The following is a 25,352-nucleotide window of genomic DNA, read 5'->3' on the forward strand; positions in this document are numbered from 1 at the left end:
GAAGACAATGCTGACCCTTGTGGGGCAGAGTAGAGGCACAAGGAGAACCAGAATCATGAAGGCACTGTGGGGCCAGGTAACCCGCCAGGCCCGAAGCTGCCCTATCTCTGGCCTCTCCAAGAAGGAGAACCGGACATCCCCTTCCTGGCAAGCCAGGCGGTTTCGTGCTCTGTAACAGCATTTTAAAAATATCCTAACAAGCCTGATCATAGAATTCATTGCCTAACCCAGCCACTTTTGAGAGTGAAAGGGGGTACTATTAATAATCCCACCAGGACCACAGATGTGAACTGGGACTGTTCCAGCAAATCGGAAAGTGGGGTCACTCTAATCGTAACTGACAGAAACCTTAACATTATCCGAATTAATCACCTAAGCTTGAAGACAAAGTAAAATCCACGTTATTTAAAGGAATAAAGCAACCTGACTAGGGCCTAGCTCTAATTTCTTCTCCAAACTGCAGCCAAAATGATCTTTTCAAAATGCAGATCTGATCGTTCCCCCCCCCCATGCCTACCACACTGCAAGGGCTTCCGCTTCTCTTGGGATGAAGCCCAAGGGCCTTCGTGGGGCCTTTCTCCCTTCCAGCCTCCCAGGGGCTTGGCATGCGCTCTGCAAGGAGCACCCTTCCCTCTCACTTACCCACCTGCTCCAGAGCCTCACCCCTGGGAAAGTCTGCCCAGCACCGCCCCCCACCCAGTCTCTACCCTGCCCCGGGGTCTCTGTCAACCCTGTTCTCGCCTTTCCTAGTGCTTCTCGGCTCTTCAGTGTGGGGACAGGAGAACAGGGGCGTACCTTCTCTGGTTCTCTGTGGCGTGAGTCCCATGCACAATGCCTGGCCGCGCAGAGACCCTCAAAACACACGTGTTGATTGAATGAACGAGTCCTAGGAAGGCAAAGATTAAGGCACAGAGGAAATCCTGGCTTCAGAGTTCCAAGTGGTCCCTGTGCTGTTCGGAGGAGCCTCTCCAGGCTGCCAGAGAGGACAGACCAGCTCTCCCTGATGATCCTCTGACTCCGGGCGCTGAGGCTTGCGGCCTCTCCCGTGGAGCCAGCGTCTTGGAGCACATGGTTTCCAGGTCTTTCCTGCGAGAGGAACAGGGCGCTGGCAGAAAGCGATCCTTTATAACCATCGAATCTGATGCAGCCCGAGCTCCAGGCTCAAGAGGTAAGGTGCTGTGATGTTTTCTTCCTAAACCCTAAGCTGCAAAGGGGTAATTTTTTCTTAACTTTCAGTACCTACTTTAAAAAAAAAATATTATATTTATTTATTTGTTTGATTGAGAGAGAGAGAACATGAGAGCAGGCAGGGTCAGAGTGAGAAGCAGGCTCCCTGCTCCGCAGAGATCCTGATGTGGGACTCGATCCAGCGACCTCAGGATCATGACCTGAGCCAAAGGCAGGCGCTTAACAACTGAGGCACCCAGGCGCCCTAACTTTCAGTATCTAAATGTCAAATCTATTTCTCCAATAATGACCTCCCTTTTTTGGCGGACACAAGTGAAGGTAAAAATCATGCGTCTATTATTTCAGCCTGAAAATGAGCTCCCTGACCACAATGCTTCGGGATAGCGGATATGCACACTCTGGACAGAAGAGGAGAAGAAGATCCTTTTAGGTCTTGCCTAGGGCTAGACCACACACCATCTTAAACCTGTATTCTGGTAGTAACCTCATCACACCCTCTGTGGTTACTTGTGTTGCAAATTCACTTTTCTCTCTTTGTTCTCAACTCCCACCATTACTGCCAGCAACTCCTGCAGCCCTTTCCTCTCTCCCCTACAGCAAAGTGAGCAAAGTGTTTTTCTTCCCCTTTCATTGCCTTGTGAGGTTGGCAGGGAGCGAGTGAACAGAAGCTCAGAGAAGGTACAAGACTGGTCATCCTGCAAGGGAACACTGATGCTTGCTCATATTTTCTGCTTTTAAAGTTTTTCTATCGTTTAGAACATTGTTGCAAAGACAGCGTTCAAAGTACTAGCTAATGCCCCTCGTATGAAGAGTCACCCAAGAAATCTCTTATAAAATTCGGTTCCTGGAAAATATCCATCTGTCTAGAAGGGTTTCTCTAATCAGGCAACATGAACTAAACAATCTGTCACATCACCTTTATGTCCTGAATTAGTAACTTCCAGAATGAGCACTAAATTTATCCACCTCACCCTTTGCCCCTGGCTTCTGAGCGCCTCTTATCTCTACTTTCCCTGCCCTACTTAGTACACGCTTTCATATTTTAAGCTACCTCAAAACTCTTTTTAAAGTTGACAGAGCGTAAATGATAAAAATTATTTTCCCTCATATTAAAAGTTTCTTTAATCTTAGGAAACCACATTCGCTTAAAAGAGTAGTTCAGAATCACATTAAAAAAAATAATCCCCAAGGGAGCTCAATTCTCACAGAGAACGAATAACTTCAGGTCTGTTATGCTGCAAAGTCCGTTTCCTGTCATGTATTTCCTCACACTCTGGATGTGGGCCTCCTGTGCCAGATCTATCATTCAGCCTCAGCCCTGGGAGGTTTCCTCCAGGCACCAAGAAAACCAGCTTCCCAGAGGCTGCCGAGAGCCTGGCAGGCTTTTCCTGTTTGGGTTTGAATGAATATTTTCTACAAAACCTCTGAATATCCTCCAAAAACTGAGCCAAGGACCCAGAGTGGAGAAAGGAGCCTCCGTTCCTCGTACAACCCGAGAACAAGGATATCTATAGCCCTGGGGAGGTTCAGACCACATCAGGGACAAGTGTCTGTTTGACATCTGTGCTTGGGGACAGGGGACAGGCCTCTAGTCTTCTGCCGGGGACCCCTGGGTGAGGCTCCCATGGCGCTGAACCATCTCTAGCAGGTCAGAGATCCCATATTCATTATGTCCCATCAATTCTCAGCAGTATTGCCTTGAATTCTTTAAGCAGTGATTAGAATAATCATGCCACAGGGGCAAAAGCAAACAGAACACAGTCAGAGCTTGTTATAATCAAAACTTGAAATTAATGACACGGTACTGTGATGTGTAATCATTACTGTGCCTCTGGTCCTACTGGGCTGTCGGCTTCCTGAAGACTAGACTCATCTTTTCTTCAGCCACAGCAACACACGTGGCACCTGCGAACCGTGGAAGCTCAGTACGTGTTTGCTAGAAAAGTGATCGTGGTAACGAGCAGAAATAATCATCAGTTCTCATCTATTCCTAGAGCTGGCATTGCTTTTCCACAGTAAAATCAAATTTTTAGTTTGTATTTTTCTTGTTCCACTTTCATCTCCACAAATGGTATCGCTGTTGGTAGATTTCCTGATGCTGAATACAGGTTGACTCTCTACAGTCGTTGACCCAAGTGCACACGCACACACTGACTCGGTAAGAGGTCAGCATCTTGGATACATTTCCCCAATATTCAGGATTCCAGGTCAGCCCACGTCTCCCCTTGTAGGTGGCCTGAGTTGACACTCCCCAAACTTCAACGCAATCACTCTAACCACAGATTCGGGAACCAGATCGCCTGGGTTAATCTTCTCTCCATCACCTACTAGCTGTGTAATCTTGGGCAAGTTATTTAACCTAGCTGTTACTGTTCCCTTATCTGTAAGATGAGGATAATCATAGTACTTGTGGTAGGTTGGAAAAATGGTCACGGATTCTTCTCCCTGTACCTACTTGCTGGCAGTACCCTCCAACACCGACTCTGGGCTTGGCTATTGCCCTACTTTGGCCGATAGGGTAATAGTAACACAAAGAAAGAGAGACTTGAAAAACGGTCTCCCACTGGGGCTTGCTGTCTTACTGCCTTGGAACACTGAGGCCATTATGTAAAAAAACCCAGGACAGTCTGCTAGAGGATCAGAAACCATATGGAGAGAAGCCCCAGACATCCTAGCTATTCCACCAAGCCCACCATAAACCAGCCAACTCCCAGTCAACCTGCCAACTGAGCACAGACGTGTAAGAGAGTCCCACCAGGATCAGCCAAGCCTAGCTCAGACCACACAAACTGCCACACAAACAGAATCATGATTTAAACAAATGTTGTTGCTTTAAGACACTGGGTTTTGGGTTGTGTGGTAGTGTTGGAATATGGCCTCGAAATTCTTTGCACTCTTCCCATTAGAAGTGGAGTCTATATCCCTTGAATCTGAGTAGGCTTCTGACTATTTCAACCAATAGAGTACATCAGAAGTATTACTATGTGATTTTCAATAGTATATGTAGTGAGTAATAGTGAATAGTATATTTATACTTCTTTGTATATCTGGCAATTTTTGATTGGATGCCAGGCATTGTGAATTTTACCTTGTCGAATACTGGATATTTCTGTATTCCTGTAGATATTCTTGAATTTGTTCTTGATAAGGTAAGTTACTTGGGAATAGTTTGATTCTTTCTGTCTTGCCTTTAAAATTTATTAAGTGGACTACAGTCATGTTTAATCTAGGGCTCATTGTTCCTCACTATTGAGGCAAGACCCTGGGGAGTACTCTACCCAATGCCCAGTGAATCATGAGTTTTTCTAATACAGCTTACAGAACAGGAGCTATCCCTGGCCCTACCTCACTATTTAACTAAAATATTTTTTTTTAAACACCAGGGTTAAGTAAAATTCAGAGCTATCATAAGGTTGCTTTCACCAGGAATTGTCCAAGTATCCAATAAAATGTTATTTACCAGCTAACCCTAGAGTTCCACTCATGAAAAGAACTGCCTTTGTTTTCAAAAATACCTTAATAGGTCAGTCTAGTTGGGAGGTCAGTCTGCATTATTTTGTCTGGAAGAAGATAGTGGGGGGGGGGGGAGCCAAAGTGCTCTGCATAAGGGGTTAGGAGAAAGTAAGCAAGGGGAGAAAGGTCAGGGAGGGGAGAGAAGAGACAAGATAGCACAGAAGTGGGCAGAAATATGGGCAGTGAGACAGAAACCCTTGATGAAATAGGACAAAATACCAAACCAAGGATCTGATCATTGGTTTTAGATTTAATTCAAGCTTAACTTTGGATTTAGAGTCAGATGTTACAGATATAAACCTCTCCATGGCCTCAAAGTGTCAGTAAGTCAGCTGCATACACAGCCTTGGATGCTGGCATCTTGGAAAATGAAGTTATCAAGGTCATGGCCAGTTAGGGCAGTGAAGCACAAGTTGGGATGAAGAGATGTTTCATGAACTGAATTGATTTTGTGGAATCAGGATTTCAAAGCTGGAGGTAACCAGGAGGAAATATAACACATACAGCCCTCACCCTGCAAATTTCCCAGAGCCTGAAAGGAATACTAGGTCTGCAAGTATACATGGGATGGGAGTACAAGTCTGTTTCGCTCAAAACTTTACAGGGTCACCTCCAATTGACATGAGGTTAAACATAATTGATTCTTAAATGGGTGGCATCAAGAATGAGCAGTAAGAGTTCAGAGGCAAGAGTCTGTCAGTATGACATGTTTTAGCTCCTTTAACCTGTATCTGAAACAAAGTTCCACCTTTGCCTTTGCAAAAGTTGTTTTTTGGCATTTGCAGGATATAGTAAATTCGTGATATTATCTGTTCTCCACAGGAAATACGACATCATGGCGTAGTCCAGAAGCAATATTACTTTTTCCCGCCAAGGTTAGATTGTACCAATGATTCCTTGCTCTAGTCCCAGAGGCATGGATTCCCTGAGATTCGGTTAGAATGCTGTATTGCTATTTACAGCAAGTAGAACAGTGTCTTCTGAAAGGGACCCCCATTGTCTCCCCAGGGCCACTTAATGTTCTTTTTTTTTTTTAATTTCCAAGGTTTTTTTTAAAAGATTTTATTTATTTATTCGACAGAGATAGAGACAGCCAGCGAGAGAGGGAACACAAGCAGGGGGAGTGGGAGAGGAAGAAGCAGGCTCATAGCGGAGGAGCCTGATGTGGGGCTCGATCCCAGAACGCTGGGATCACGCCCTGAGCCCAAGGCAGACGCTTAACCGCTGTGCCACCCAGGCGCCCCCACTTAATGTTCTAACGTAGGCACAGCTGAGACTGGGCATCAAGCAGGTTTTAAAGACCTTCCTCCTTCTTAACCAGGAATCCTAGAAACAGATGTTCAACTTTGTCCTCAGTTGTTTTTCCTGGTGAAAAAGATGAAGGTGTTGATGCTATTTCTTCTTGCCTGCCGCTTCACACCTCCTCCAAAGGTGATTTATTTAAAATTCTCTGCTAGAAACCTGATAGAGGTTACAATTTTCAGTTACTCCCATGTTCACTGAGCCTTGAGCAATCTATATTCAAAGTCCGGGCAGCTGTCCCTCCCAGAGCGATCAGGCTGAAGTAAGACCTGTAGGTTCAAGCCCCAGCTTTCAGGTCACTCTGCAAAATCCTTCCCTGCTTTGCCTTTCTAATTTTAAACCGGAGACTCTCTCAATGAGGTGGCCTAGAGGGCCGATATGTATACTGGAATTTAGAACGTGATAAAGATAGAATTCCCATCAGTGGAGAATTATAAGAGTAGGGAAATTCAAAGTCACATTCCCAAGTCGCTTCTTACTTATATCAAAATAAAATCCAAAGCAAAGCTTTAAACATTAAAAAATATACCATAAAAGGATTAGAAGAAAATGTAATTGATTCTTTTACTAGACAATGAGGAAGGTCTCTCACAGCATAGCCTGTCTACCCCTGCCCCATGCTGCAGCGTGGAGAAACCCCAGGCACATGAAGCTAAGCGCGAGAAGACGGTCACAAAGGAACACCGGATGTATGATGCCACTTATAGGAAACGTTCAGAATAGGCAAGTCTACAGAGACAGAAGGTAGATTCATGGTTGCCTAGGACTGGTGTGGAGGTGGAAATTGGAGAGGTGAAAGCTAAGGGGTACAGGATTTGTTTTTGGAGTAATAAAAATATTCTAAAGTTGATTATGGTGATGGATACAGCACTTCGAGAAAATACTAAAAACACGTGAACTGTACATCTTGAATGAGTCACCTTCACGTGAATTATATCCCAAGAATCCTTTTTTTAAAAATGGAGAGATATAAGCCAAATTATCAATAGTGGTTACCTCTAGGTAGAGGCTAATGGATGATTTTCATTTTCCTTCTACTTATCAGTATCTTCAAAATTTTTCTCCAATGGAGGGGTGTTACTTTAGAAAGGAAGGAAGGTTCCTTCTCCTAAGAAGCAAGAGGTGGAAATTGTGATCTGAGTCTGCTCATGGCTCTGATGATTACTTGCTTATTATAGTGAAAACCATGTCTCTTCGATCATGTAAAGAGCATGGTTATTACATGATGCTAGATTGGTTTCTGTATTAAATTGATAGCATGTTTTAAGAAGATGTTTGTCAGAATGAGTTACTACTTGTGGGAAGAGTGAGACCTCCTGGAGCGCACCTGCTGAGATCAAGTGGTGAAACTTTGAAATGATTCCTTGTTCGGTCCAAATCCCTTGGATTGTACTTAATCTCTCTTCTAAATGTAAGCTTCTGTTAGATCTTTTGTTAGAATCCAGAGAGAATGTCATTCTCTGCTTGCAGAGATGTTCTTCCCGCGTCTTGTGTCTAACTGTATTTACTTTCAACTGGTATCCCAACTGGGTTTCATAATGGAAATCGCAGTCCTATGGATGGCAATCTAGTCATATATGATCCCTGCCCTCAAGGAGCTCTCCATGTGATGGGCAAGACATGAAAACGCAGCGCAGGGCAGGTTAGGGAAGCAGGAACCCTATCACCAAACATCACAAGTGCTAAGGGGAGCATGCCAAAAAGACTTGTTTATATTTGAAAAGACCACCTGGACTACTGGGTAGAGAAAAGGACTGGCATGGGGTGACCCTGGAGGCAGGGAAGAAGGGAGACCAGTTAGGGGTTTCAGCATTGAGATCAGATTGCAGGGGCACCTGGGTGGTTCAGTCGTTAAGCGTCTGCCTTTGGCTCAGGGCGTGATCCTGGCGTTCTGGGATCGAGTCCCATGTCAGGCTCGTCCGCTATAAGCCTGCTTCTTCCTCTCCCACTCCCCCTGCTTGTGTTCCCTCTCTCACTTGCTGTCTCTCTCTCTGTCAAATAAATAAATAAAATCTTTAAAAAAAAAAAAAGATTGCAAATTGCCAGGAAAACACCACATATTCAACAGCTGAAAGTTGTCGGCTCCTCTCCCCAGGAATATATAGGACTTTGCCAAGTGTTCTCATAGCACTCAGCGCCTTCCGACATTCTCTGCCCCACTGCATTTACCCTTATTGGCTGAGGCCTGGATTTGCCTGCTCGACCCCGGCAGCTTGGGTAAAGCCCTATTTAGGCTCTTAGTTCTGAGAGTGGGTCAGGGCCTCAATATTGCCCGATAGGAACTCTGGGTGCTGTTTCCAAAAAGTGGGCAATCTTTGCTGGTTAATAAAAAAAAAAAAAGTATTCACTACGGAGGACATAAGAAACTGCTACTCTCTTCTAAAACAAACCTTTTTAAAAATGAAATCTTGGGGAACCCGGGTCGCTCAGTCAGTTAAGTGTCCGACTCTTGGTTTCAGTTCAGGTCACGATCTTGAGGTCATGGGATTGAGCCCTACATGAGGCTCCAGTGCGGAGTCTGCTTCAAATTCTTTCCCCTTCTGCCCCTCCCCACTCATACTCACTCTCTCTCTTTCCCTAATAAATAAATAAAACCTTTTTTAAAAAATAAAATAAAATAAATAAAATCTTATTGCCATCTGGTCTTCATGGGCCTCTCAAGGTGGGGATGTCTTGGTTCCCATATCTCCAACCAGAGCTGTCGGAGGGTGTTACCCTCGGTGTCCCCCAGCTAGCAGCCATTCCAGGGTTTCCTTGGAGAACTTAGAAAACTCTGGGGTTGGTCAAGTGGGCACTGGCCCTCTCTGTGCCTTGCAGTATAGTTCCAGCCCCCTATGGCCCCATGAGGGGACTTAGAAAATCTCCCAAGACACAGACAGTCCATGGAGGCCCTCTGTGCGCATGTCTGTGGACAATGGCTGCTCCCAAACTCCTAAACTGACTTAGAAAAATATCTGGAGGCTCTGGTGGGGGTTAAAACCACTCTCTGGCATTCTAGGTAGAAAGGAGCAGTCCCTCTGCTTCAAGCTTATCTAGAAAAAATACAGAGTCTCAGGAGGGCCAAGGACACCATTCACGGCCCCTCCAGGCTTGCAGGAACGGTTTCCAGGCCCCGAGTTGACTTAAAAACTGTGGGACAGGTCTGTCCTGGGAGGCCTGGCTGTCGCTTGCAGGCCTGCAAGTGTGGTTGGTAGGATGTAGAGGGAAGCTTCCAGATGTTTCCATAGGCTCAGGAAAGTACAGACACCCTCCCCCAGTGTCTTCTGCAAGCCTGTGGTGGTCCCTGCCTCTGGAGGGGCCTGGAATATTTCAGAAGCCTCAACTTTCAGAGGCACGTGACGGTCACAGAGACAGCCAGGGCTGGGTGCTATGTACTTGTGTCTTTAGGGGAGGTCTCCAAATCATCTTTGTTAAATCAGACCCCGTGTGTGAACAGAGAAACTCTATTCAGTGTTGCACCACAACGCACTCCTCAACGACCCACGGTAAGAGTGATCATCGTAAGAGCAGTGGTGGGTGTAACAACAGCAGCGATCCTCATTATGACACAAGTAATACCAGTGTCCGGCCGGGAATAATATTAAACCGCGAGGAGGAGGTGGAAAATAAAGACCCAGCGGTAGCTCTCCGCGGGTGTCAGGATTCCTTTGGTTTGGGAGTTATTTTTTGCATGTGGGCTCTGGGACGATTTCTTCATTCTCTGCCCTGCGCCTGCGTAATTGCACTAATTAAGGAGGAAGAAACTTGTATTTTTAGAAACCATTTAAAATTGTTTGCTGCTGTATTGTATAATGTGGAAACCCGGACTGAAGCTCACAGACTCCAGAGGTCGGGCTGAGGCCTGCCGGGAAGCTGGGGGTCAGCCAGGTCGGGGAAGCTTCTGGATTCGGAGCCAGGAGGGACAGGGGATCTGAGTCCTCGGTCCTGGCGCGCTGGCGGACGGTGCCTGACAAGGACGCTGGCGCTTCACGAGGGACGTCCTGAGGAGGTGGACAGTTCGAGGCCGGGGGGAGAGCAAGAAAGCCGACAGCGGGGGCTTTGCCAGCTGGAGGCCGGGTCAGCCAGGGCCTGGCCGCTCCCTCAGGCCCTCCGTGGCCCGGAACGGCTCCGTCAAATCTGCCAAAGATGACACGAGTCCTGGGCAGCCAAGATCCCGCCTGATCCTCCCGAAGATTCCAAACGGAGAAGGTTCATCCTCTCGTAAGAGCTTTGGTGTAAACTGACTTCCGGAGACACTAGAATTTGGCTTTGGTTCGACAGGGAGCCACCCGCTCTCACCAGCAGGCCTCCTGCGCCTAGACAGTTGTGTGGTTTAAAATCTTTACTCAGTTGCTGTGAACGTGTACATTTGGGATTGGGAACAGCGAGTGGCTCGGGTTTCAGTGGGTGGAGGTGGAGTCCTGCCCATGCACGGCCCTGGGAGCAACTGCAGGGGGTCCCTTGGCCTGCTTTCTGTGTGAGCAAGAGCCCTGTGCGGCCCCAGGGGGCTGTGTCCTCGGAGAGTCCAGCAGGACGGCAGCCCCCCGGACTGTCCCGTGTGTTGGCCTGGCCTCTTCCTCTGGAACAGCCTGGACAGCTCTTGATAAAGAAGGAGTCCCTCTCAGAAACCTCCCAGCAGACTTTCTCTCGAATCTTCATTGAATTGGGTCAGATGCCCATCGCTGAAGCCTGGGCGGGCAGAGTGAATTCCCGTCTAATTTGGCTAATTAAGGACCACATGCGAGGGACAATAGCCAGGCCCAGTCCCTCCTGACGCATAGTCACCTGATACTGGGAGGGGAGCAAATGGGTGTTGGATGGGTTCCCAACGGCATCTGCCACACCTTGCTGCTAATCATCAGAGTTTCCAAAAAGACGAGTGTCCAGGGGCAGCCAAAGCACCCAGTACAGTGGGGTGCAGGGACTCCTAGGAGCTGTGAGCACCCCACAATCAAAAGGAGAATAAATCCAGCAGTTGTTGGGAGAAGAAAGTTCACAAGTACCATGGGGCCTCCGCGGGAAGACAGGGGCAGCTTGGAAAGGGCTCAGGCTTTAGTGTTAGATGGACCTGAGTTTGCCATTTCCCGTCTGTGTGACCTTAGAAATGCTATCAGCTTCTCTAAGCTTTGGTGTAAAAGCGCAGATGACAGTATCTACTTCATAAGATCGTGAGGACTTTTTTCTCATCAGACAGAGTCCCGAGCACGTAGTGAGTCTTGACTGATCGATGACGCTTCAACTTCAGCATTCTTAAGAATCACTGGAGAGTCGAAGCTAAGCATGCAGATTCCCAGGCCCTTGGCCCCAGACATTCCGATTGCCTGCATCTGAGCCCAGTCATTGGCATTCTCAACAGCCCCTCTCCCGATGGGCGGCGCGTGGAGAAACCCTGCATGACGCGGCTGGTGGGGTGTTACTGCTGTGCTGTTAACAGGCGAAGTAGAAGACAGCAAATACTTCACACAACAGGGAAATTCACCTTTATTTTAATTATCTACCTATAATTACCTGCGTTCCATTAAAAATACTTACATCTGCAGTTTTTGTGGCATACTGCGGGCCTGTCGATAAATGCTGAATAATTCTGGTGGCATTCTCTTCACACACAGGAGCCAAACACACCAACCTCAAGGCGGGAAGGCCTCCCCCAGGGAAGGAAGGCGCCCCCCTCTACCTTCGCAGCCAAAATAAGACTCTTACTAAAATGACCAAGTGTCACATTTCCAGCAGACAGCATCCTTCCAACCTCCAGCCTGGATTAGTGACGAGTCAGGCCCCACCTGGCTCTAAAGCTCTGTCTGGTCAACTGACTTCCTGCCCCAGGAAAGGTAATACGCCCAGAAGACCAAAGGTGAACCTCCCTCTTCCCCTCCTCCCTCCCCCAAACGCTTTGGTCCCACTGGCTGGTCTCTGGAGGATCTAACACTGTTTGTTTCCTGTTTCCGGTCTCTCGGCCTACAGCACTTACAGCACTCTCACCCGGAAATCCCTGCCACTGTCCATTGTTGCAAAACTCGAGAATAGGAAACATTTTGCAGAAGCTGAGACTTGGAGCAAGAGAGCAGGAAAGACAAAAGATGTTCCAGCCAGCATCCGAGAGTTGAGAAGGAAATTCAAGGACAGTGCGAAGGATGAGGTTTGGGAGGGGGGAGGGAGGGGGGGCTGGGACGTGAGTTCTTATGGACCGGGAGAGGTTTGAGAAGGAAAGGGCTGAAGATGGAGCCATGTTTGATTGTGTTATGAACGGCCTTGGGCGTATCCTGCCTGGCTAAGAAAGACTTGGCAGCAGTCAAGTTCATGAAGAAATGTGGTGGAGAGGAGGGTGATCAGCTGTTCTTTTCCAAAAGGGCAAACCAAGGGCAAAACGAAATGAGAGGAGATGGGATTACAGTCCAGTGGTTCCCAAATCTGCCCAGTTGCCAGACTCACTGGGAGCACTGGTTAGAAGACCCATTCTCAGGCACCACCCTGACCTTCTTCCCCAGCACTTTGAATGATCCAGTAGACCTCAGAACCACTGGTTAACCAGACATGCCTGGCTGGTGGCATTTTGGGACAATGGCATTTGTTCTAGAGATTTTTCATAGTAGTGAATGCATTTTTCTGTAATTCACTAGTTACCTGTATAAGGCCCTTAATCCTCACAGCCAGGGCCATTTTAAGATCTCCCTGAGTTCTAGGACTCTGACTTTTGTGGCCCCCAACTCACAGCAAACACACTGAAATGTGCCCACATCTCACTTTATTACCATATTACTTTGAAATTTTTTGTTTTGCTCAATAACTAATTTAGGGTCAGCAATCATTTCTTGGAGATCATTTAGACATTCAGGAATTTTTACAAAGTAAAAAAAAAATGTAATCCACAGATCATTTTCTAATGTAATGGAAGTTTCACGAACACCGAATTTAACTAAAGGAATTTCAAGCATTTAAGTTCTTATTAATTTTGACTTTGAGGCTTCCTAGAAGCCCTAAGCACTGTACCGGTAATGTCTCACAGACCAAACACCATGCCAACAAAAGGTCTGTGAGATAATATTATTTTACAGGTGAAATAAACCACCAGCCACGTAAGTGATTTCTCCACACACAATGAAGAGACACCACCAGGACAAAACATTGAGTCTTCCAATTCCCAGTGCCATACTCCTTCCACTGGCAACAGAGAATGTACTAGATGGCTCTGAGCACACTCTTCTCCTTAGACAACTACCACTTCCTACTTCTTATAGGATTCATGGGAGTTGGTGTCAGAGGCTTAGAGCCTGGGCAAAAGGCAGGCTTGAAACTGGAGAGAAGTCTAAGATTCACTAAAAAGAGTAGCAGGTGAACTCAGAGCTCACTGATTGGATGGTTTCAGCCAAAGCACATCGTACACTGTTCTCAGTAGGAATTGATCTCACAGGATCCACAACCAAAGGTATGCACATTCAAAGTTTGTTAGAAATGGAAAAGTTGCTATCCAACCAAGACACCAAAACTAAATAAAGCAAAATACGAAACAAGGAAGAAGGAAACACAACATGGGAGCTACATTATGCCTTCCTTGGATGGGGATGGGATGCGGGTGGTAGGAGTATGGATGGGAACAGTGTGAGAGCTTCAAGGAGGAGCTGGCCAAATTCTCCTTGAAAAGTCAGGAGAGGCTTCAGACCACACTGGAGCTCAGCCTTCATGGCTGAGAGTGGGTCCTCGGGCAGCCAGGCAGGGGGCAGCATGAGTTCTGATAAGAGACTTACCCGGATCCCAAGAGACAGAGATGTCTAGTAGTTGGTAGGTTATTGGTGCTGGGGTCTTCCCTCCAGGGTCATAGATTCCACGTGCTCCTGTGTCGCAGAGGAAACAGAGCAATCCAGCTTGTCCTCTTCGCATTTATTTACACCTGGCATCTGTCAGCATCATGGGTGTATGAGAGGTAAAGTCCCAGGCTGAGGTCCACGGAGACATCTAAGGGTGACACGTGGTAAGCTTCCCCTTTTTTGCAACACCTTCATGATTCTCTCCAGATTCAGCAAGCCCCCACCATCACCCCAAGTAACCCGTAGTAAGTAAGTAAAGGGGGCCTCATCTGCCAAACCTACATCTGAGAATTTCATCACCAGTTTGAAGGTGTTGCCTTAGAAGTCCCCTCCTTCAGGGACCCTGCTAAGCACCATCCCATGAACCTTTGAAAGTCTTGAGAGCGATCCAGGAGCACCTGAGATTTGCGGTTCGAGAATTTCACCTAAATCCTGTGCGTCCCAGCTTGGACTTCTAACAAAACCTTGATTTTAGGAGGAGACTGAAAAATGGTAGGCCTGGGATGGTTCTGCTCCTGGGTAGGCAGATACCAGGCAGTTGAGAACCATGGCAGCCCTGTCCGGACCCAGGGCGGAGGTATGGTGAGGGAGTCAGCATAGGGATGGCAGCGAAGTCGGTGGGACGCACGGGTTGCCCGAGGAGAGTAGGCACACTGAGAAGCCAAGGTCCAACCCTGGGAACACCAGCACTGCAGCAAGGGGAGGGTAGCAGGGGATGCCTCCTCATGGGAGACTCAGACAATGGCTCAGACAATAGGAAGAGGACACAGAGAGTGTTTTTAAAGTCAAAGTTTCAAAGAAGATCTCTTTCTTACCCTCTGTATCTTTCTTCCACTGCAATTAAATTTTTAACAAGGCACATTGCCACCCAGAATAAAGAATGCATTTCCAAGCTTGTACTGCAGCTAAATGCTGCTTTGTGGTTTACGTTTGCTTTGTGACTTCTGGCCAATGGGAAAGAAGCGATCATCGCAAATGGCATTGCAAATGCGATATCTATCAAAATCGAAAATACATAAATCCATTGATTCTGTGTATGTTTAATAATATGAGATTGGGAACAACGTACATGTATGCATCATTAGGGGACCAGATAAACAAATTATGGCACATCCATACAAAAACAGACTTTGTAGCAATTTTTTTAAATGAAGTATATTTGTATGTCCTAATGTGGAATGGTTGCCAAATGTTGACATTTAAATGAAAAAGCAAGGACCTGAGGAGAACGTATAGTATGCTACCATTTATACACAAATGTGCATATACATGGACTTATGTACTTGGGAATGCATTAAAAAGTCTCTGAAAGGGGGGGCGCCTGGGTGGCTCAGTCAGTGAAGCATCTGATTCTTGATTTCAGCTGGGGTCATGATCTCAGGGTCATGAGACGGAGCCCCTCATTGGGCTCTGCGCTGGGTATGGAGCCTGCTTGGGATTCTCTCTCTCCCTCCCCCCCCCCCCCGCATGTGCACATACACGCGTGCTCTTTTTCACTCTCTCTTAAAAAAAAAAAATCTCTTGAAGACCTCACAATAACACAAGACAAAGACACTTAGAAGCAGGGAGACAGGAATGGAAACAGACTTGCCTTTTATTCTAAATGCTTTGGGGCTGTTTGGTTTCTTTTCTACCATGGACATGAATTACCTGTTTTCTTTTATTTCATTCATTTTATTTGATAGCAGCTTTATTAAGATACAATTTACATACCATAAAGTACACCCTTTAAAAATGTATATAATTCAGAGGCACCTGAGTGGCTCAGTTGGTTGGGCGGCTGACTCTCGATTTCGGCTCAGGTGGTGATCTCGGGGTTGTGGGACTGAGCCCCGCACTGGGTTCTGCGCTCAGCGTGGAGTCCACTTGAGATTCTCTCTCTCCCTCTGCCTCTGCTCATCCTTCCACTCGTGCTCCCGCTCTCTCAAATAAATAAATAAAATCTTTAAAAAATGTATATAATTCAGTGTCTTTAGTATATTCACGGGGTCTGCAACCATCACCACTGCCTGATTTCAGAACATTTCCAACATCCCAAGAAGTAACCCGATACCCAGTGGCAGCCGCTCCCGTTACTCCTCACCCTCAGCCCCTGCCGACCAGTCACCTGCCTTCTGTCTCTATGGAGTTGCCTCTTCTGAACATTTCACGTGAGTGGAATCACACAAGGTATGGTCATCTGTGTCTGGCTTCTGTCACTTGGCATACTGTTTTCAAGGTTCATCCCCGTTGTCGCACGTGTCAGTGTTCCGGTCCAGGTTACGGCTCAGTAATATGGCGCCATGTGGGTAGTCGCAAGTCTATGGACCATCAAGGCTACTGAGGAGCTGGGGGGAGAAGGGGCTGGAATCGGGCCAGCTGACACTCCACGAAGATCACTGTTCTTACCAGATCCCAGCTATTTATCTTGAATGAAAGTCTCTGGTATTGTTGCAAGCCTTCGGTTAGTTTTCAGAGCCATGAAAGAGTTGATTTTGACCATTTTTGACAGTGGTCTTATTGCTTTTACTGGAGACTGGATTTTCAGAGGTCTTTACCCTGCCTGAAATGACCTGTTTTTTAATTATAAGTAAATCTCTTTCTTTTAAGAGTGAGTTGGAGGAGGGGTCGTGCTAATTAAATGACGGATTGTATATAAAACAACTAATCTAACCCCTGCAATATGGTAAATGCTCCGTACTGAGAACAGAAGCTATTCTTGTTATATTATCATGATTACTCCTGGCTGGTCCCGAGTAGTTGAGAGGCAGAACAGAGACTAGACCACCCATCTTCTGACCCCGAGGCCAGGGCCTTTGCCCACCCCACCTCCCCATCCTCCCCACAAATCATCTATGTGTTTAAGAGGCTCTGGTAGCCCCTCTGTTATTGCACCAGTCTCCAGGTATCATCTTTCATATAATTAGGACGTCTGTAAGCAAATGTGGAAGAAAATGTAACTCCACTGATCATTTGCAGATTGATGGAGGTAACAATTAGCAGAAAATTTATTTCTCTGGCTTCCAGGATTCTCTCAAATGCGATCAACTACCCCATGGGAGCAGTGCTGACAGCCTTATTCAGTCTCCCCATGCCACAGAAGATTCATGGCATCTTCTCACCACTTGGGACCAAGAAGGACCTGGAAGACTGTCCATCCGAGCACCTCACTAGGGTCCCGATGGGGCTGCAATGGCACTTTCTTGGCTCCATCTGAATTGTCTTTCTTTGCAACTTCAAGGAAAACAAGAGTGTCTGTAATAAGGAAAATAGAGTGCTAAATAGAGAGCAAGATTTGGGGTGCCTGAGTGGCTCAGTTGGTTGGGTGTCTGACTCTTGGTTTCAGCGCGGGACATGGTCTCAGGGTTCTGAGATCAAGCCCCACCTTGGGCTCCATGCTCAATGCGCCGTCTGCTTGAGATTCTCTCTCCCTCGCCCTCTGCCCCCCCGGCTCATCCTCTCTCACTCGCTCTCTCAAATAAATAAAATACATCTTTAAAAAAAACACCAAGTAATATTAGTTGTAACAGCCAAAAGCCCCTATTATGTCCTTGGCACTGTGCCAACTGATTTATTGACAGATATTATCATCTTCCTAAAACTCCTCTAGAACTCTTGAGATGAGTGCTGTTATTATCTCCATTTTCCTATTAGGAAACTGAGGCTCAGAGAGGTCAACTAACTTGCCCACAGTCACATAGCCAGTAAGAGGCAGAGGTGGGATTTTAATCCAGACAGCCTGAGTCTCGAACTAGAACCTATAAGTAAAGGACCAAACAAGAGTTTTGCTCTATATATTGTTAAACCCAACTTCCTTTATTTCAACAAAACAATATCACCCATCTTATTAAATTAATGTTACTAGTCTGAATTTTTTTAGTTTTGTCATTTTGTTTTAATCTTATTTGTAAATTTATCTTAGTTCTATAATTGTATTTGATCTATAAGCACTGGTAGATCATATTAATTTTAGCTTGTAAGCTGTACCTAGTTTTAGTTTGGTCACATTTAAATAATATAAAATATAATTTAGGTTGACATCAGATATCTCTAAGAAGCTTTTCCTTGAAAAGAAAGGGTCCATTCCTTCCATATGTTTTATAAACACCAACGTAAAATAGGGAAAATGTCCCCTTACTTACCTCAAACGTGCCTTCTGTCCAATGTAAAATCTTGAACATTAAAACATATTTGATGGGTAGCTGCCAATTCATCTGATTTCTCGTTTATATTTCCACAGAGCCCTTTCTCCTCCGATTTTAAGGAGCAGCATGGAGATTTTTCAACAAATTATCATGTTCCATTGCACTATCAACATCCAAAGAGTTGGGAGGAGTTATTAAAATCACATTAACAATGGCCTGGCTTTCTGTGTATTTTTCCTCTCGATATTGCAAAATGCTTTTAGATACGTTATTGTGTGTATCTTCTCACAGCCTGAGGAAGTAGGTCGTGGAAAGTCTCTTTGTCATGACCTCACAAATAGAGAATCTAAAGTACAGAGGCGTTAAGTAAAATTCACAAGAGAATTCATGTCAAGCAGTGAAGTTTATATACTCCATTACCTTCAGAATCTAATTAGATTTCACCTCTCCCAGAGAACTCACATACTGATTCTGAGAAACCGTCAGGCAGCGAGCTCTCTGCCCCGTGTGTGTGCGCTATTCCCTTGATGGTAGAGTTGAAAGGTCAGGGCATGGGTGAGGCTGTGGCCAGAGTCTGTTTTGACCCTTAGTTTCATCCCTTGCTAGCTTTGAGACCTTGGGAAAACTACTTAGCTTCTGTGGGCCTTGGCTTTCTCACCTATCAAATGGGAATAATACGAGTCCCCACCTCATGGAGGCATTTTCACAATTAAATAAGACCGTGTTGGCAGAGACTAAGACTGTGAGGCGCCGGCCTCACAGAGCGGATACCAAAGGGGTGCGGGCAGTTACCATCAGCAGTGGTAATTGTGCTGCCGAGTGTTTCTGTTCCTCAAAGTGAGCTTCAGGATGGAGAGCGTCCCCAAATCTTAGAAGGACTCCTGCTCAGAGGGAAGGTAAAAGAGCTGCTGGGGGGGGGGGGATCCAGCACCCTGTGAATAGGGACAACAGCTGGCTATGGATTATTGTTTAGGATGCTTTCAGATTAAACTCAACATGTTCTAAACAAGGGCATTTAATCTGATGACAAGAAATTCAAGGGTAGAGCTGCTTCGGGGTTGATTAATTCAGCAACTCTGAAGTCTGCAAGGATCCAAGCAAGTTTACATTTCTTCAGTCCACCATACTAAGTCCATTTTGCCCTTAGGTTGGTTCCCCACGTCTTCACAAGATGGCTGCCACATCCCAAGATCACAAACAGCTGTAACAAAGTCCAGAGGATGACGAGGGGCTGTTCTTTCTTTATTTTTTAAGAAACAAAGAGACATTTCCCAGAAGCCTCAGATTCTGCCCCCACCCCTGGCCAGGTCTCGTTGGCCAGAACTAGTCATATCTTCATTCTAAACCAGCCACTGGGACTACCAGTCCCAGAGTCATCAAGATTCTGCTTCTAGGGCTGGAAATGAGAAACCCAGAGAGGACAGACACCTGAACAAGATCCGGGTTCTGTTAGCAAGGAAGACGTCAGAGTGCCTGTTGGGTAGACAGCCAACAGTGTTTGCACTTAGCAGATGCTCCTGTGATTTGAGACATAAACATGCTTTCTTGAAACCGGGTCTACACACACATAACATCGTGTGAAATGGGCATGCATGTACATCGTAGAAGTGGACATTAACACATCATAACTCTGTCCTATGTTCTTGGGTTTCCCAGCAGATTTTCTGAATAAACCCTCTCTCTCGTAACTATGCAGTTTGCAGAACTTCAAAGCATCCAGTGCTGTAGTCAGATAAGAGCGCAGGGAGAAAAGGGGACATGCGGCCATCTGGAAAGGTAGATATACTACTAGAGACACGTGTTAAAGGCTCATCTTGACAGATTGGAACCCAAGACCCCCAGAACTAAAAAGACCCAAGGACATAACTGAGGAGATCTCTTGCCTCTCTCCCAGCTGGACTCCGCACAAGCCTCACTTTTGCCCCAACGTTAAGCATCTCCCCTGGTCTGACTGTTCTCCAGTTACAACTTCCAGGAACTATTTCAGAACGCTAAGTTATTTCTGGAAAGAGCAACAATCTTAGGGAAAGGAAACTCTGCCCTGTACCTGCTGTTTCTGAACCTTGGGGACCCCGCTGGTCTCACAGCTCTGACAGATCCTGGAGAAAACAAACTTTAATTGTCCTGCTTTCAGAGGCTGCCCCTCTGAAAATAAGGTCAGAAGATTCATTTGACTTATAATGTTCTTCTGATTGCAAATCAGAAGACTTTAATTTTGACTAAATGTATTTTCCTGGGGGTGGAGGTTATGCAAGCGATTTCATCATGATTCCAGGGGCTGCCCAGATGCCCTGAGAGGATCTCTCCGCTGTCCTGGAGAGTCGTGGAGAGACTCAAATCATGGAGACAGACCCAACAAACATCCCCTCCCCTCCTTGTCGATGGGATGGCCCCTGGAATTGAAGAATTTTTCCATGAGAATGTAAATTGTCTGCATGTACAAAACAGGTATGCCCTGCTCTCCAAATTTTGAGTACAAACATAATTACATCTCTCTCTCTCTTTTTTTTTTTTGTTTTTGTTTTTGTTTTTGTTTTCATTTAATCACTAAAGACCCTCAAAAGGAAGCAGTCAGGACTCTGATCTGCCTTAAACCAAAGAACAGCTGGTCTGGCTATCAACGTTTCCAGAAACAGTATCCAAAGTGGTGATTAACATCCCGAAATCCATTCTACCCCCCTAAAAAATGTCCAAACAAACTCCCTGGCCAGTGGGAGATGCAATCGCCATGTGACCCAGCTCCGGCTACAGAGATGTGAGGGGAAGCTGGGAAACATGCTTCGTCTCCTGAAAAAGAGTATTTCACAATCTCTAGGGAGAAATTCTCTCTCTGAGTTGTCTCTCTCTCCTAGTGGCTGCTCTTGGCACCATAATCCTGACTGTTAGTCACTCCTCACTTCTTGGAGGGGAAAAGAATACATCTGGGATAGAAAAACACCAGCTCCGCGCGTGTGGACATTACTCTGAATGTTTGGAGCAATAGGGACTACTGATAGACTGTTTGGAATAATTTTGGAGCTCCTCTTTTTTCCCCTCAAAGATTAAAGGAAGAAAAGGACCCTTTGCCAATATTTGGGTTAACCTTCCTCGAATAGATATGATGTGACAATGTCACTGTGATTTAAGCTTAAATGTGAGGGATTTAATAGCAATTGTCTGAGAGTTGTTTTGCATCTTTAAAAAAAAAAACAACCCACGACCTCAGAATGATTTTGATTTTCCATTCGTATGAAGAAATGAAGCTAAATGCTTTTAATAGGGGGTTCCTGGGTGGCTCAGTCAGTTAAACATCCGACTCTTGGTTTCGGCTCAGGTCATGATCTCATGGGTCATGATCTCATGGGTCATGAGATCCGGGCTCCGGGCTCAGTGGGGAGTCTGCTTGAAGATTCTCTCCCTCTGCCCCTCCTCCTGCTCACGCTCTCTCTGTCTCTCAAATAAATAATCTTTTTTTTTAAAATAAATGCTTTTGATCCTAAAAGTGCCTTTTCTTTATTCTTTTCTTTTTAAAGATTTTATTTATTTATTTGACAGAGAGAGACAGCCTGCAAGAGAGGGAACACAAGCAGAGGGAGTGGGAGAGGAAGAAGCAGGCTCCCAGCAGAGCAAGGAGCCTGATGTGGGGGCTCGATCCCAGAACCCTGGGATCACGCTCTCAGCCGAAGGCAGATGCTTAATGACTTAGCCACCCAGGCGCCCCTAAAAGTGCCTTTTCATAATTTCTAGGATCGCGGTTGCAAGGCAGAAATTGAAAATTATCCTCAAAAGGCCTCTCCAGTCATCAAGTCTGTCTACCTCATGCTTTGATCTTTCCAGATGCTACTGGAGACGCTGGAGGAGAAAGCTCAGGTACGACAGAAAAGTACTGCTGGTGAGTCATACTCATGGGGACTTTTTTTTTCCCCTCTGAAATGACACTTTGTTTCAAGCGTGACCTTTGCGATGAGACATGACATCCGGTGACTGTCAAGGCAGTTGCGGCCAATGTGATGATATTAACTGTGGGTCTCCCAACAAAATGTTTGTTTCATTCACACCATCCTCACTGGCCTGGTTGAAAGGGTCAAACAAGAAAATGCACGTCGCAGGGCGCTGTGAACGGCAAAGTTCTCTGTAAATACGATTGCTCACCCCGGTTCATTGCAGTCCTCGTCAGGGCACAGTAATTCCTCTACCGTTGTACGCAGAGTTCTTCAGCTTTCCAGTCCTGGCCGACGCTTCTCCAGGATTATCAAGGCGTCCAGGTCCTTGAATGGGGACATCCTACCTTGAGGGTGGGGGACACTTCTGCACCCCTGTAGTTGCTAACACTGCACACGGGTAGGCGAGGCTTCAGAGAGCAAGTCAATAGTCATTGAAAATTGGGCCTGATCCCTAGGGGGCAACATCGTCAAACACATAGGGGAGGTCCGACTCCAGCCCGCTGTGGGCGGCAGGAAGTGGAGCCTCCCACCCGGAGGACAGGGGGGCCAATATGCAAATGAGGCCAGCCCCCAAGCCCCGAGGCAGTTGGGAAGAGCCAGATAATCCAGAGGGTTCTGACAGCCCTTCCGTTGGGTTTTACCGTAGCTCACACACGGCCACACCTGAGATCTTGGAGCCACAATTCATCTCTCGCACCCAGCCCCCCATCCCACCCCGCCCACTCCGACCCAGGAGCTGGCAGTTAAAAATATCTGTAACATGAGGATTATCCCGATTCTGTAGTAAAAATCAGGAAGGTTGAAATAATAATAAACTGATGGAGGGCGTCCAGACACATGAACTGTAAAGCACAGCAGAGAAGGAACTTGGACACCTGCAAATACTCCATCATTATGAGAGTCACCAGTTATTCCCCACGGGCCGGGAGCTGGACAGCCACTTTCCTCCCTGAGGCCTCACATCATCACAAGAAGTGACTGCTCTGCATAGCGAGGAGCCCCAGCTGCACGACAGAGAAGCAGCTCTGGGATTCGCTCGGGGGTCCGTGCCCTTGGCTACCACTGTATTACATTCCTTCACTCAACAAACGTTTACAGAGCATTTACTAGGGGCCCTGCATGCTCCTTGCTGTCAGGGATACAGGGATAAAAGACCCCATCCCCTCCTTTAAGAGCTCGTTTTCCAAAGAAGCTCCGGGACTAATAAACAGATGATTACAGGATGGTGTGACTTGGCCATGACAGAGAAGAGTCGCCAAACGCACACTGGGAGGGCCAGGAGACCCTTCCAGGAGCAGCCCTGTGGATGGCCCCGGCGGCACTCGACACTACCATATACACTGGACTACCGCATGTCCGAAAACAGTCCCAATAATCTACAGCTACAGGTGTGCATGGTGCCCCTCCCTGTTCTGCAAGGCTCACTGCACCACTGTCTGGTAGACTTGCGTCCGAACAAGTTTTGCAGGATAAATAGGGGAGCTGGTAGTCAAAGAGGGGAATGGGGTGTGTGTGGGGCGGGGGGGCATTCTAGGCAAACGGAATGGCCTGAGAAAGGTCTCTGTGACCGGAGCATAGGTCCCAAAAAGAATGGGGATGAGAAGACCAAGAGGTAGACAGGAGCCAGGTTAACAAGGAAAACCCTTTATATCACGCCAAGGGGCATAGATTTTGTTCTAAAGGTTAGGAGGGTGTTTGGGAGAATGTTATACAGGGAAATGGCGATGTCATAAATGTGGTTTCAGAAGTCTCATGATGCCAGCATTACACAGGATGGTTTGGGATGCAGCAGTCCCTGGATGAGAAGGCCAGTGAGGGGCTTCCTGCAGCATCCAGAAAAGAAAGTACAAGGACCCGAGAAAAGATGGTCACAGTGGGAGGAAGAGGAGGAAGGATTCCAGACTTATTTAAGAAATAGAAGAAGAGATCAAACTTACTGACCAAATGATTGTAAATATGCAATGTGGGAAGATGACTCCAGGATTCTGGCTTAGGTCACCATGTGGATGGTGACGCCATTTCCTTTTGGTGAGGCCTGGGACGGTGGCTTATTCAGGGCTGCATTATCGGCACAAGCGCAGTGACAAGCACACAGTATGTACTCAATAAATACTCACGGAATGAATGAGGGCACGAATGCCTGAGTGTGGAATAGTAATAAAGAACAATGGGAGGGTGGGGTCTGGCTGATGGTACTTGTTGAGTGTGAGATGCTCGTGATCCGGTCAGAGGAAGATGTGCTGGGGCTTGTACAGGTGACACTGGGGTTCAAAAGAGAGATCTGGGCCAAAGGTCTGAACCAGGGAAGCATCCACATTCACATTCGGCGTAAGGAGAATGGCAGAGAAAAGAAATCATGGTCAGACCCTGGGAAACATGGACAGTGTCCGCAGAAGAACAAGGGCCCTTGGAAAGAGATACACGTAAGGCAAGAAAGAATGGGGGTGTGCAGTTCCAGGAAGGAGGGCCTGTCACAGGCCACTGGAGGCCCCGTAGAATGCGGACTGGAATTTATGCATTGAACTTGGCAGCCCGGAGAACAGAAGCCCCGGGGCCCTGGCTGGCAGGAATGCTGAGCTCCTGCTGGCGGGGTGAGCTGAGCTGCAGCCGTGGGAGGACGGGGCCCGGGGGTCACACCGGGCAGTGATGTGTGGGAGTAGCTTGGGCAGCCTCAAGAGAAGGTTCGTTCTGGCTGACGAGAGCCTGCAGGCAGCTGAGGGGAGCCAGGATCTGGCAACCAAGCAGAGGGCAGTGAAATGTATTTATTAAAAATAAAATAAAATGGGGCTCCGGGTGGCTCAGTCGGTTGAGGGTCTGCCTTCGGCTCAGGTCGTGATCCCGGGGTCCTGGGATCGAGTCCCACATCGGGCTCCCTGCGTTGCGGGGAGCCTGCTTCTCCCTCTGCCTCTTTCTCGCTCTGTCTCTCATGAATAAATGAATAAAATCTTCTTAAAATTTAAAAAAATAAAATAAAATAAAATAATTTTGAAGAACTCTCATCTGATGGGTGACGTGAATCACTGGTTATACTGGTGTCCTAAAGAGAGAGGAGGAAGCGAGGCATATGGTCTGTAGAGAATTAAAACTTAAGAAAACCAACTAGTTGGGCTGCTTTGTATTATTGCCACACGTGGCAATTCTGAGCAACGGTGGTGATATAATACTCCTTCAGGGCAGGCCACCGCCGCGGCCACCCTCCGCACAGATGGGCACCTTCGACGGGGTTCTAGGCCATCAGCTGATTGTGTTAGAACAGCCAACATGTTCTTTTGTTCCTTTTTGTGGCGTTAGTTTCATAGAACCCCTTATTTTTAGAGTGTTGGAGGCATGTCTTGTTTTTCCATTCGGACGACGACATGCATCAAGGGTCCGTGGGGTGCTGGCCGTCAGCTGGCTGGAGATTAAGAGCGCTGTGAGAGACGTAATGTGTTCTTTGGGAAAAATTGGTCGACAGCCTTATTTGTGCCCATAACAAAAGAAGTCAGACATTGGCTATGAGTCACCACTTTCCTCTTATTCTA

The 25,352-nt window shown here is 46.7% G+C and overlaps 1 long non-coding RNA gene across 1 annotated transcript; it reads left to right on the forward strand.

Annotated features, from left to right (window-relative positions):
- Positions 1–989: 989 nt before the first annotated feature.
- LOC123797400 (uncharacterized) lies at positions 990–18,087 on the forward strand. Its single transcript, XR_006780939.2, has 3 exons — positions 990–1,168; positions 11,592–11,810; positions 15,804–18,087. It is a non-coding gene; the product is annotated as an uncharacterized LOC123797400 (long non-coding RNA).
- Positions 18,088–25,352: the final 7,265 nt, after the last annotated feature.

The sequence above is a fragment of the Ursus americanus genome, chromosome 11 (genome assembly GCF_024610735.1).
Source record: "Ursus americanus isolate L20-20 chromosome 11, mUrsAme1.1.p, whole genome shotgun sequence".
In the NCBI taxonomy this organism is placed as follows: domain Eukaryota; kingdom Metazoa; phylum Chordata; class Mammalia; order Carnivora; family Ursidae; genus Ursus; species Ursus americanus.